This window comes from Pseudochaenichthys georgianus, chromosome 9 (genome assembly GCF_902827115.2).
Source record: "Pseudochaenichthys georgianus chromosome 9, fPseGeo1.2, whole genome shotgun sequence".
In the NCBI taxonomy this organism is placed as follows: Eukaryota; Metazoa; Chordata; class Actinopteri; order Perciformes; family Channichthyidae; genus Pseudochaenichthys; species Pseudochaenichthys georgianus.
Window position 1 is genome coordinate 34,818,347 of NC_047511.1, and position 14,145 is coordinate 34,832,491.

Here is a 14,145-nt window from a genome sequence, read left to right on the forward strand (position 1 = left end):
GATCTAGCCTGCTAAAAAGAGAACCAGCTTCGTAGGACCGGAAAGCCGGAGTTTCCCCTGAATTTAGCCGGCTAAGCGAAAATCCTGCTTCGTAGTATACCCCCCTGCTGTCAGACGATCAGCTGTGCGGCGTCATCACAAACGGACGTCGCTTCACGTGACGCCCCGAGGAAAGGACGTCCCATTGCTCTTACAACTCATTTCCCTGCTTCTCGTGGTTTCCTTAGAGGCTTCTCAATACTCAAATTTCCCCTCCTCAACTCCTCGACCCTCCGGTAGTGACCCGGAAATGAATTTCAGCGCGCCATTTTGAAGGACGTCTCATTTCTCTAAATGCACATCGAGGACCGAGGATCGAGCGTCGAGGAGGCTCTCTGGAGGAGCTATAACCGAGGATACACTGATGGTTCCTCCACGGCTCCTCCGCGGATGCATTTCCGGGAACGGTGGAGGCGTTGTCACTACCCGATCCGTCACCCTACCCGATCGGTACTGCGCATGTGCGAGATGGTCCGGAAGTCCGGACGGCAACCCAAGATGGACACTTGACACAGTGGCTTTTAGCAAAGCTCAAAAAGAAAAACCGAGAGAGATGAGTTATTGTTATTACAACGTGACTTCACTATTATTTAACAACTCTTTTTATTGGGTTCTTTTATTTGGGGTTAAGTACATTGTCAGAATAAGTGAGAAATAGATTTAACTTCTGTTAGACAGCTATCATACTGAATAGATATTTACTGTGAATGTATGCAAAAATGTATGGCATATGGCTGTCTAACAGAAGTTAAATTCATTCCTCACTTATTCTGACAATGTACTTAACCCCAAATAAAAGAACCCAATAAAAAGAGTTGTTAAATAATAGTGAAGTCACGTTGTAATAACAATAACTCATCTCTCTCGAGTTTTCTTTTTGAGCTTTGCTAAAAGCCACTGTGTCAAGTGTCCATCTGGTGTTGCCGTCCGGAGTTGTCCAACATGGCGGACCCTCTCGCACATGCGCAGAACCGATCGGGCAGTGACAGGCGTGACGCACGGCCGGACTTATCTCAGCCAGAGCCATAGAGAGATAAGAGTTACGACACTCTTTGATGTCGCCGCCAGCCGGTCACGTGGTTTATGTATGCCGGGATAGTTCAAAACGCACTTCCGTGGCAATGCTTCTCTATGGCAAAAACAGCACAAACATGGTCAAAATAGTCATAGATTAAACCAACGCTGTTATTTTTTAAAGATTGCTTTCATATTTACATGATGTGGTTACACTTTGTATGGATTGGCAATATTTACAAGTTTCGTTATTTAACGATATTTTGAGGGGAAAGTGTGGTAGCACAAGCAGGCTATGTTGCTGTCACTGCCAGGTCAGTCACGTCCGTAGTATAGTTGCGCTGTCATGTTCTTATATGGGACAGACAGACCGCAGCGATTGCGTTATTGAATGGTAAATATATATATATATATATATATATATATATATATATATATATATATATATATATATATATATAAAAAACACACACCCAAGTACTTTTTCAGCTGTAATTGCATACTTTTTATTGACAGTATTGCATTTGGAGAGGCAGGGTGACAACGGAAAGCTTGGTAGCCTATTACTTAGATACGTTTTACATTTTTGGAGGTAAACACAGCATGATCATGTTAAGACTATGAATATCATTTTACCACAACAGTGGATGAACAATTGATATATGTGTTTGAACAAGAACAACAGGAAGAACAAAGTAAAAGGGACGAACAAATGTGTGAACAAGTATTAAGAACAGTGTATGGAAAAAGTGATGTGTGTTAGAACAAAACAAAGTCAAATGAATGAGAATGAGAACAAAGAGGGTTAGGGTTCAACAGAAAAAGATTAATTCAGCCAAAAAACACAATTTTGATTAATCTAAAGTGTAAAACAATCTTCAACACAGACCAAATTAGTGCCCTTGGACAACAACATATATGGTGGGGCAAAGAAACGATAAATTTAATTGAGAGAGTGGGAGACTGAAAATGATTACTATGATAAATATTCAAACTATTTACAAAACTATTTACAGAAGCTCCTGTTGAACCATGGTTCAACAGAGCAACAAAAACAGGTTTGTCAACAATAACAATTAAAATGACGAGGCCACTTTGCCAGGGGGAGGTGATCCAGCGACGAGACAATAAAGCAATTCATATTAAGTTCTGTTGAGACACCACAGGATATAAAACCTTCCAAGCGATGACCTCTCCTCACCTTTCACCTGTATTTCCTCAGGAGACTCAGGTCCTTCAACGTCTGCAGCACAATAAGCACCCACCCACAATTGTTGTTCGCACAAGCATAATTGTGCGAACAACAATTGTGGGTGGGTGGGGGGGAGGCATTTTACAAATATTTACAAACAACTATTTACAAAAAAGCAATACAGAACTCTAGTCTAGGGCATCCAGGGGCCTAATCATTTTGAAAAAAACAAGAAGGTTCCTTTGTGAAAGGGACATCCTCTTCATCTGTTTCCTGGGCCCTAAAAAGCAGAGCAAGAATAGGAACAGTGGTGAATAATGGGAGAGAATACAGTTGGGAGCAGACTGAACAGAGGACATAGCAATATTCATGTTAAAATGTTTGCACAATAAATATTATGGCACTTTCGTTTATATTGCATTTTAATAGATCAGTTGTCATACATAGCATTTGGGTGCTCTAATCGATCCGAGAAGGGGTTCCGGATGTATGGCTTCCCTAAGGACGTGGAGCGAAGGAAGAGATGGATGGCAATGGTCAACAGACAAAACCTGTGTCTGAAAGAGGACAACAACAGCAGAAAACTCTGTCATGTAAGTAATGTTCACAGAGGTGACATGACTTATTAACATTTTAAAGGGCATCATATTTCCAAGTGTAGAGAATTATGACTCTTCAATGACATTTGAAGTGTGCAGGGGAAACTGATCAAACCTACGTACCCACAGGTACACTTTGAAGACGACCAATATATTGGCAACAAATCAGGAGGAAATTTGAGGTTGAGGCCAGATGCTGTTCCAACAGTATTTATACATCGGCCTAAACCGAAAAGGAGAAAATTCACGTCAAGGAGTATGCCTCCAGCTGTCAGGAATAATGACCACACCTATTACTGCACATCAAACATTGGTATGATATATGAAGCTAACAATGTTTCCCATGTTATATCATTCAAGGATAGACTACACTCCTAATGCAACTTTCAGATTATACAGCTTCAAAAATACCAGGGTTCATGAATTCTCTGAAGACTCATATACCACATGTACATAATCTACAGATTTCTTCATACTGTAACATTGCCAATAGACGAACTTAGATGAATGTCACTATAGGAGTATAGTGTACCCTTAAATGACAATAGGTGCACATGTAAAGGCAGCATACACATAGCAATTGCCTTGTTATTGTTACAGAGATTCAGGGAGATATTGAGGTGGAGTTCCAAGGGAATGAAAGGGACATCACAGACAGAGAGAGTGAGACAGGTGTCAGCAGACTGCCAGGGGCCAGTATGTCAGGGGCCGACAATCAAGAGGCCACCTTACCAGAGATCAGTGTGCCAGGAACCAGTCAGTCAGGGCCCGCTATGGGTCAGCTATGAAGAGGCCAGTTTGCCAGGGTCAGGTGCTCCAGGGACCAGACTGCCAAGGGCTAGTTGTGACCGGGCTCACGTGGAGGATCTAATGAGGCAACTGAGAAGGGAGAGATTACTAAGAAAGAGAGCCGAGAGGGCTCTGGTAAACCAGAAGAGGATTCATTCGGCATTAAAAACAAAACACAATTTGATTAATCTAAAGTTTCAAAAAATCTTCAACACAGACCAAATTAGAGCACTTGGGCAATCAAAAAAAGGTGGGATACGGTGGGGGAAAGAAACCGTGAAAAAAGCAAAACAACTAAGGTTCTGTTGTGGCACTACAGGATATAAAACCCTCCAAGCCATGAATATGCCTCTGCCTGACATCAGGACCATTCAGAGGAGGATGCAGCACGTCAAACTGGAGCCAGGAGTGTTGGGGGAGGTGTTTGATATGCTGAGGCTGAAGGCAGATGGCATGAGTGAGATAGAGAAGAAATGTGTGCTCACCTTGGATGAGATGTCCATCACCCCTAGCGTGGAGCTGCATCTGGGAACAGGGAGGCTGTTTGGGAACACAACTCTACCTGGCCACAAAGGCCAGGCCACTCATGCCTTATTTTCATGCTGGCTGGTGCTACTACGCGGTGGAAACAGGTTGTGGCTTACCACTCACCGTGGGCCAGTCCCTATCGCCAGTGCATACTGGCAGTTACGTGGAGGATGGATCAGACCACTTGGCAGACTTCCTGGACACGCAGAACAGCAGCTGCAGTCCTCCTGACGTTCTGAGAGTGGAGCAGCTAGGAGACCTGACAACACCACCTGACATCACTAAAACCGAGTCCTGTGTGCTATACCACCTTGCAGGATACATCGTGAAAAGGGTCATCAGCTTCTCACTTTGTGACAAATGCCAGTGTGCCCTAGTGAAAAATGTCAGTGATGGTGAAAATGAGAGAGCTGGTCTGCTGGTATTAAAATAATTTAAAAGGGGTGCACTTTACCGTCCATCAGATGAGGTTTTCACCCTTGTTCAGAACGTGGAGCAGCTGTTCCGTGTGAGGACGAGCGATTCCCTCATGGAGTCCTCAAATGCAGTGTCACAGCTGGAACAAGAAGCCATGTTGCTGGACAGCAACCTGCCCTCATGCCATGACCTGAAGAAAAAAATCCTCTCAACATATATCAGGCTGAGATTAAGGATTGCATCAGAGTGCATCAAGGCTGAGAGGAAGGATAAACATAAAGGGTATCTTGGCAGCAAGAGTCAGAGTAAGAAGGCAAAGAAGACCCAACAGACCTCTGCACCGAAGGTCATAACATCTAGGCGATGTACTTGGCATCTCCATTCCCGGTCCTCCGTCAGCAGCCTCCAGCCTCCTCTTCCTTCAGCAGCAGCAGCCTCCGCCAGCAGCAGCAGCAGCCATATGAGGCTGACATATGAGGCTGAATAATAAAAAAAGTGCTAATTATTTTTTTTACAGTGTTTATTTTGTTAAAAATAAACATTTTGGATGCATGACCATGTTTTAGGCTCATCCTTCATTCACTGCTGTAGAGTAGCCTATTCAGTAGGCTATCATTTGTTTAAGACTGAATAATACCTTTGAAGAACAATCATTAAACTAGTGTGTATATTACAACACAAAGGAATCTATCCTAGCATGCCATCAAGCATTGAAAAGTAGAGCTAGGCTAGTTGTACAGTACAGATGAGTTAACACGGAACAGTACAAAAAAGAAAACTAAGTACAATCAACATGTCACATAATGAAATGTTAGTATATCCCAAAATGCAATGAAATATTTATCACAAACGCCACCTCATTTCTACTAGCTAGCAGTTAAGTCATATCATACAGAAAAAGCCGACTAAGGATGGCTGACACGGTCAGGTTCAGCAGATAAAAACCAAAACAATAAAAACACATAATCAATCTAAATCCTGCTTGTTAGTTACCCAGCATCATTGATATATAAGCTGCTAGCGATTCATTACTGAAATCTTACCTTCAAAGCTGACGAAGTCGCGCTAGCTAACTAGTAGGCAATGCTAGCAAAATTGGTTGTGACAACCAAGATAAAATATAGATAATTACGCTGTGCATATACAAAAGAAGACCAGTATAAGCATCATAAAGGGCCTCTGATACAATATAGACAGTTGACAATTCAAAAGAGTTCGATATTTCAGCAACTTACCTCTGGAACTAATCGACGCGACGCAATGTAAGTGAATGAGGTCCAACGCCCAAATGACAATATGTTGAACTATTTCGATGTCCATACCCCGGAAGTAGGCGCCGCCATTTTTTACAACGGAGGTCTATGGGAGTGTCGTAACTCGGGGTTAGTATCTCTAGGGCTCTGGGTACACTATACTCAAGATGATGCTGCACAGCCTGTGCACCCGACTTCTGTCCAGCTAAGACATTACATTTATATGTTATCGTAGTAATCAGTACAATAGTAATATTAGTGAAAATAGTTTTTTTATATATATATTTGTCTCACTATACAGGTTCATTTTGATTGTTTGTTTTTGAAAAAAAGATGCATTCTTTTCATATAAGCTGTTGGAATATTCAGGGACTTCACTCCTCAACCTTTGAGGTTAAGAGTGAGAATCCAGAGTTCTTAGAATCTATCAAAGATGTTGATCTAATTATATTAACAACAATGAAGTCATGGTGCCCTCTATAAAATCAAAAAACATACGCAAGGGCAGAACATCAGTGGGGATCTTGGTGTGGTATAAAGGAGATATTTGCCGTCAGATCTCAGTAGTAAAACAAGGTAAATCACACATTTGGCTAAGGTTAGATCAAACCCTGGGCATAACTGACAGGAATCTATACGTGTGTGCTATTTATATACCCCCAGTAGATTCTCCTTATTTTGAAGAAGACATTTTTGAAACTCTCCATTCAGAAATCGCCTATTTTCAGGCCCAGGGAAATGTGCTTCTAACTGGAGATCTGAACGGACGAACAGGAATTGAACCTGATGTCATAGACCCACAGGGCAGCCACCATGTATTTGGTGAACCTTACCACACCAACCGTCAGCCATCGGAACAGCCTTGACTCTGAAATCAATCAGAATGGCAAAGAGATAATGCATCTCTGTCGGGCCTTAGGCCTGTACATAGTGAACGGGAGGTTCAGAGGGGACTCTTTAGGGAGATTCACATACTCCTCAGCTCTAGGGTCTAGTGTAGTAGACTATGCAATCACTGACATGGACCCCTCCACTATCAGTGCATTCACTGTCAGATAGCAATCCCCCTTTTCAGACCACAACCAAATCAATGTGTTCTTTAAACTCTCAGGTCCAATGAGTGACACAACAAGGGAATCCAGTAAGCTGTATACATTACATCCTACTTACAGATGGGCCCCAGACAGTGGAGACAAATTCATCATGGCCTTGAACTCACCTGATCTGATGAATGACATTCCACTATTTGACCAAAATCAATATGTTCCTACCAAAGATGGTGTAAACATGGCCATTGATTATATCAATATGATATTTCACAAGGCAGCTATTAAAGCTGACCTTATAAAACAAAAGCAGAAGCCTGTTAAAGGGCAAAACGCTGACAAATGGTTTGACCAAGAATGCAAGACCATCAGAAAAGACCTGAGAAAAATAGCAAATGAAAAACATCGGCAACCAAACAACCCAGCCTTACACATTAGATACAATGACGTTTTAAACAAATATAAATGTACAATAAGGAACAAAAAACAAAATTATACCCACATGAAACTTGAGGATATTGAGAAAGCCATTGATCAAAATCAATTCTGGGATCTGTGAAACAACTTCAACACAAAACAACCACAAGCATTACCCATCCAAAACGGTGACATCTGGAGAGAACATTTTGAAAGTTTGTACAAAGACATACCAATAAATCTAATGAATTCAAATCAATGTATTACAAAAGAGAAACTCCAAACATTAGAAGAAACTATTAAAGACAATCAAAACCCCCTTGATTTCCCAATGACTTGGGAAGAATTGACCACACAGACACAATCTCTCCGGCCAAGGAAAGCTTGTGGCCCAGACAACATTCAAAACGAAATGCTCAGATGCAGCACCCCAGAGATGCAGGGTACAGTGTTAAAGCTGTTCAATATCGTATTGCAGTCAGGATGTTTTCCTGACATCTGGTGCAAAGGGCTCATTTCCCCCATTCATAAGAGTGGAGACAAATCAGACCCTAATAACTACCGTAGCATCTGTGTCAGCAGTTGTCTGAGGAAATTATTCTGTAGTATTCTAAATAAAAGAATACAAGATTTCCTTAACCAATAATCCATCTTGAGTAAAAATCAAATTGGCTTCCTTCCAAAACACCGCACCACCGACCATGTATATACCCTTCACACTTTAGTTAACAAAACATGTACACCAAACACAAAATGGTAAGATATTCACTAGTTTCATTGATTTCAAAAAAGCTTTCGACTCTATTTGGCACGAAGGGCTCTATTATAGAATTCTACATTGTGGTATAGGGGGCAAAATGTACGATCTGGTTAAATCAATGTATTTAGGGAATAAGTGTGCTGTTAAATTTGGAGACAAACAAACTGAATTCTTCACCCAGAGAAGAGGTGTTCATCAGGGTTGCAATGTAAGTCCCACTTTATTTAATATATATATAAATGAACTTGCTGTTCAGTTGGATCACTGTGCTGCTCCTGGCCTCTCCCTCCTAGATAGAGAGGTGAAGTGTCTGCTTTATGCCGATGACCTTGTTCTGCTGTCTCCTACTGAACAAGGACTACAACAACAGCTGGACATAGTAGACCAGTACTGTAAGAACTGGGCCCTGGCAGTCAATATGAAAAAAACTAATGACATGGTTTTCCAAAAACGCCCCAGATGTCAGGAGAAAAAATACCATTTTACCATAAATAATCATATCATCGAACATAGTATGAGTTATACCTACCTCGGTTTAACCATAACAGCATCGGGAAGTTTCAACATGGCAGTGAATGCACTCAAAGAAAAAGCCAGAAGAGCTCTAAATGCAATTAAGAGAACATTTTATAATGTCCAAATTCCAATTAAAATCTGGCTCAAAATCTTTGATAGTGTAATCCAGCCCATTGCGCTGTACGGTAGTGAAGTATGGGGTCCACTCAGTCACCAGAGCTATACCCGCTGGGACAAACATCCAACAGAGTCTTTGCATGCAGAATTCTGCAGATACATTTTACGTGTTCAGAGAAAAACACCAACAAATGCATGCAGAGCAGAATTAGGCAGATACCCTCTGATCATTAACACTCAAAAGAGAGCTCTAACATTCTTTAACCACCTTAGATCCAGCCCCCGAGACACCCTCCACTCCAAAGCCCTGCAAAGCCAAGAGCTAACCCCAGAAAAGAGTCCCCTATGTCAGCTGGTGCTGAGGCTAGCTGCCCCCTCTCAGAGCCACTCTGACCAGTCTCTCAACAATACTGCTCTCCAAACACCAATCACAGTCAAACGCATTATAACACAATGTAAAGACAACTATTTACAACATTGGAAAGAAGAAACTAAAAGCCAAAGTAGATTAGAATGTTACCTGGCTCTAAACAGAGAGTATGAGCTGGCAGAATATCTCTCTACTGTCAGAGATAGAAAGCAGAGACAGATCCTAACCAAGTACAGGCTCAGTGACCACAAACTGGCAATCGAAACAGGAAGACTCAAAAGATCCTGGCAACCAAAAGAGAACAGAATATGTGGTCACTGTACGACATGTGAGACTGAGACAGAGATGCACTTCCTCCTGAAGTGCCAAACATTCAACGAAGTAAGGAGCATTTACTGGAACAAGTTGAACTCTGTAATCCCAGGTTTCAAGGAGGTTGATGACCTCTCAAAACAGTTTAAAAGGGGAGTGATTAGTAAAATATGCATAAAGAAAAAGAAAGAATGCTAACTAGGTAACATAAGATAAGAATAAACAAGTTGAAATGATTTGTTATTGGTTGTGATGATATTCTAAAGATGTTTGGATTATTGAAAAGTATACAGCTCCCTTTCATATGAGTGTTGAGAGCTGTATCCATAAATTCATGTTGTGCTCAAAGTGCACCAGATTGATGCATTTCACTTCAACATTTAAAAAACATCTTCCTAGGGGAGCATGCCCCCGGACCCCACTAGAGGAGGTGAAGACCCCCCTAGAGGAGGTGAGGTCCCCCCTAGAGGAGGTGAGGTCCCCCCTAGAGGTGGTGAGGTCCCCCCTAGAGGACGTGAGGCCTGTCCACCCCCAAATAAAGCAGGTTAAAATAATTAAATTGAATACATGTTCTTTTAGTAGACACTGAAAATTGGTCCCACAGACCCAAACAGCACACAAAGGTTAAAGGTCAGCATATAATAATGTTAAAATGTGCCAAATATATACACTGCAAAAAACAAAAAAAGAGAAGTAAAAGTAGCCCCCGACTTGTTTTATTTTTTGAAAGTAGCCCTCACCCTAAAAAAGGTTGGTGACCCCTGGTTTACACTGTCTGTCGCCTCATCAAGTCCCGGCGACGTGGTAGAGGTTTGCAGTACCTAGTACACTGGGAGGGTTATGGTCCTGAAGAGCGTTCATGGGTGCCCGCTCGCAGTATCTTTGACCTATCTCTCATTACTGACTTTCACCAGGCTCATCCCGATCAACCACGTGGGACGTCAGGAGCCGTCCTAGAGGGGGGGGTTCTGGCTCAAGTTAGACACTTATATTATTGTTTGTTTGGTGGCTCATCTAAACTCTCCTGTCATTTCAGATCCCGCCTTCCTCCAGGCCCTTGTAATCAGCTCACTTCCCTCACCTGGTCTCCCCAGCCCTTCCCCTCACCTGTTACTCGTTCCCTCATCACTCCACAGTATTTATACCACCTCACTATCACTTGTCCTTTGCCAGATTGTCTTGTCGTTTCCGCCAAGCTCTCCAGTGAGTGTTGTGCTCTAGCCTAGATTTTTGTCCTTGAGCATTTTCTTTTGATGCGAACAGATCTACCGCGGCTCGGCCGTAACACACCCACAGCTGACTCACAATTATTGGATGTAGAGTCCAGTCTGCATATAGTGGTGCACCTCTGGACAGCAGATCTGCCCCGAGGTTCATCACTCCTGGTACGTGTGTTGCTCTCAGAGAGAGGAGACGTCCGCAGCTCCATAAGATCAGTTTGCGTGCCAGCATGTGTAACTGGAGAGAACGCAAACCCCCTTGGCGGTTTATATACGATATTGTGGTCGTGTTGTCTGTCCTCACGAGGACATGATGTCCTCTGAGAAAAGGCAGAAAGCGTTTCAGGGTGAGGAACACCGCTAAAAGCTCCAGATAATTTATGTGTGACCGTTGGAGGTCTCTGCTCCAGAGACCCCTCACAGGTCGACCTTCGTATATACCCCCCCAGCCCATCAGACATGCGTCTGTGGTGACCACCTTCCGCAATAGGACAGCACCCATAGGCACGCCCCGTACTAGAAAAGTCGGGTGTAGCCAGTGGCGCAGTGCCATTACGCATTTCATAGTGACCATCCCTCTCCGCACGCCATGACGCGCGGGGTCCAATCTGAGGGCAGCTACCCAGCGCTGAAACTCCCTCATGTGTAAGCGTCCCAGTCGTACCACCAGAATGGCTGACGCCATGAGCCCCAGCAACCGCAGACATGACCTGAAGAGAACATATTTGCGTGGCTGGAAATGAGCGAGGCAAGCCCTGAAGGCTTTCACTCTCTCTGCTGACAGGCGGGCTGTAAAGGGCTCCGAATTCAGGCGTAGGCCCAGGTAGAGTACAGTCTGGGCTGGAGACAACATGCTCTTTTCTGTGTTTATTACGAAACCCAGGTCGAGCAGGTGTTTTACGAGGACATTCGTCTGCGTAATAGCCTCTTGCTCCGACTGTGCGAGAAGGAGCCAATTGTCCAGATAAGTTGCCAGGCGAATACCCTGTTGTCTTAACGGGGCTATCGCGGCTTCCGTACACCGTACAAACACTCGCGGGCTGAGAGACAGACCGAAGGGAAGTACTCTGTACTCGTAACAGACACCCTGAAAGGCGAACCTCAGATATTTTCTGTGTGGGTAATATACTGGGATGTGGGAAATACGCATCTTTCAGGTCGACTGATGTGAACCAGTCGTTTTGGCGCACGAGACGCAACAGAGATGTGTGAGTGAGCATTCTGAATTTGTATCTTTTGAGATATTTGTTCAGAGCTCTCAAATCTAGTATAGGCCGAATTCCGTTCCCTCCCCGTTTGGGAACGAGGAAATACTTGGAATAAAAGCCGCTCTGACTCTGTTCGGCGGGTATTATCGATATAGCCTTCTTTTCTAGTAGCGAGAAAATCTCTTGCTCTAGAATATGGGCCGACTCTCCCCGGGCCTGTGAATACAGAATGCCAGTGAAGTGAGGGGGGGTGACAGCGAATTGGAGCCTGTAGCCCCGTGTTACTGTCTTGAAAACCCATCAGAATCTGTGAGCATCCTCCACTTTTCGCTTCTCAAAGCGAGCAGAGATGTCACAGCTCCGTCGTCTGCCCTGAGTGTCTCTATTTGTTGTGTTATGGGGCCCTCTAGTGTCTGAATACGGTGGTACCCCAGGTTGACAACCCCGGCCGACACTGCGCATGCGTGTGGCGGTGGTGCCTTCACAATCCCGTCTATTGTCCCCCTTTTGAGAGAGGCCGTAGCCGCTCTCAAAAGAGGGGCAGACGACAGACTGTTTATTGTTTTTATTTTCATTTTTATTGACTGCGCCCTTGGCTTCAAGCCTGGAAACGACAGTGGGAAATGATTTATTCTTAAACAACAATGATGACATCAGGCAGCGGAACTTGCTGTCTTTGATGTTAAGTCCATTTCCCTGATGGCGCGAACTTGAAGTTGACGTTCTGGCATCACTCGAGGCGGTGGGAAGATGGGGGCATGGCGGCACCCCGAAAACACATGAGCATCTAACACTGGAACGTGCTCTGGAGCTGGGGAACAGGGAACTTCCAGCTCCTTCATCGAGGAGAGGAGAGGAGGCTGTCAGGCCGCCCGCTTCTTCTTCCTCGCCGCGTGGCTGAAAACCTGGGTCGGCTGGAACCGGCGATTGTCTTGGCCCGCTCCCCCTTGCCTCGTGCCTGGGCTGGGGACCCAGGACGGGCTGCGGTCTCTGCTGCTTCGGTATCTTGAACCGGGCAGGACGTGAGACAGCTTGAATGAAGGTCTGCCGCGGGACCATTGAAGGTGGCGGCTGGACCCTTCGGGGGAGAGAGAGCTGGAGAGCCTCGTCTCCCTTCCTTTTTTGACTCGCATCTCCGCTGCATTGAAGCTAGAGCGGAGCCAAATATGCCCTCGGGAACAATAGGCATGTCCAGAACATCAAACATTTTCCCGGTCTGGAAGGTTCGTCAGGGTAAGCCACCTGGCTCTCTCCTGTACCACCATCATTCCCAGTGCTTTGCCCGTGGCTTGGACTGCACAGCGCTGCACACGGAGGCAAATGTCCGTGATTGCTGCGATCTCGTCCCACACGGCAGGCTCAGGTTTGCTCGACATGTCTTCGCAGAGCTCCGCCTGGTAGGCGGTCAGCAGCGAGGAGACGTTGAGTGCCCTGGTGGACAAAGCTGCGGCTATATAGGCCCGTTTGGTCATCGCTGACTGGAACCGGTCTGCCTTTGCCGGTAGCATGGGGTTCCTGCTCGGTGTCGAAGCCAGCCTCGGTTGGAGGTGGGCTGCCACCAGCGGTTCCATGGGCGGCATGCGGAGCAGGCCGAGCCTCTCCATACAGTCACAGTCCAGGGAGGAGGCACCCTGGATTGGGGCCTTGTTGCTAAAGGGGCGGTCTCTCCACGAGGCCGACACCTCGTCCAGCATCTCCGGAAAGACTGGAAGGAGCTGCCTCTTTGTCCTCGCTGCTTGGGGCAAGTTCTTCCCCTCGTAGCGAGATCTGGAGGTCTCCTTGGCCACTTCAGGCCATGGGATGTCTAGCCTGGACGCAGCGCGTTGACACACGGCCTGCAAGTCCATACGTAGGACGGGCGAAGCTGGTGTGCTCTCGCCCGGGGGAGCGGACATCGCTCCCGGCTTTGCAGCCTGAGCCGATGAAACGAAGATGTCATCCTCATCTGAGTCAGACAGGAGGAACTCAGAGGTATCCTCTTCGTCCTCCATATAGTCCAACTCCAGGACATCCTCTGCGGGTGGGACCATGGTGAGGTCCAGTTGGGAGCCCCAGCTTGACACAGCGCGGGGCTCCACTCTCGCGGCTCTTGCCGCCACCGGGTCCCAGCCTGACACGGCGTGGGGCTTCGGTTCAGCGGCTGTCGCTGTTGTTGAGCTCCAGTCTGACACAGCGCAGGGCTCAATCTCTGCGGCGGACGCCACCATGTCTTGATTGCCGGCCGGCGAATCAGCGGACATGAGGGGGTCCTGTCCCGACAAGCTAGCTTGGCGTGCTTACCGTCGGCGGAGGCTCTTAATGGTGAAGCGGGTACAATGCCCGCACGAGCCGGGGTTATCGATAGCCTC

At 45.5% G+C, this 14,145-nt stretch overlaps 1 long non-coding RNA gene across 5 annotated transcripts; it reads right to left on the minus strand.

Moving 5' to 3' along the window:
- Nucleotides 1-1,534: 1,534 nt before the first annotated feature.
- LOC117453063 (uncharacterized) lies at nt 1,535-9,300 on the minus strand. 5 transcript variants are annotated; one of them, XR_011643852.1, is made up of 7 exons: nt 9,208-9,300; nt 4,912-5,057; nt 4,616-4,768; nt 3,577-3,723; nt 2,968-3,067; nt 2,689-2,802; nt 1,535-2,525 (listed from the first exon to the last, which is right to left on the minus strand). It is a non-coding gene; the product is annotated as an uncharacterized lncRNA (long non-coding RNA). The 5 variants fall into 5 exon arrangements; XR_011643850.1 differs by having other exon boundaries at nt 3,577-4,534; XR_011643851.1 differs by having other exon boundaries at nt 4,119-4,768.
- Between the last annotated feature and the right edge of the window lie 4,845 nt (nt 9,301-14,145).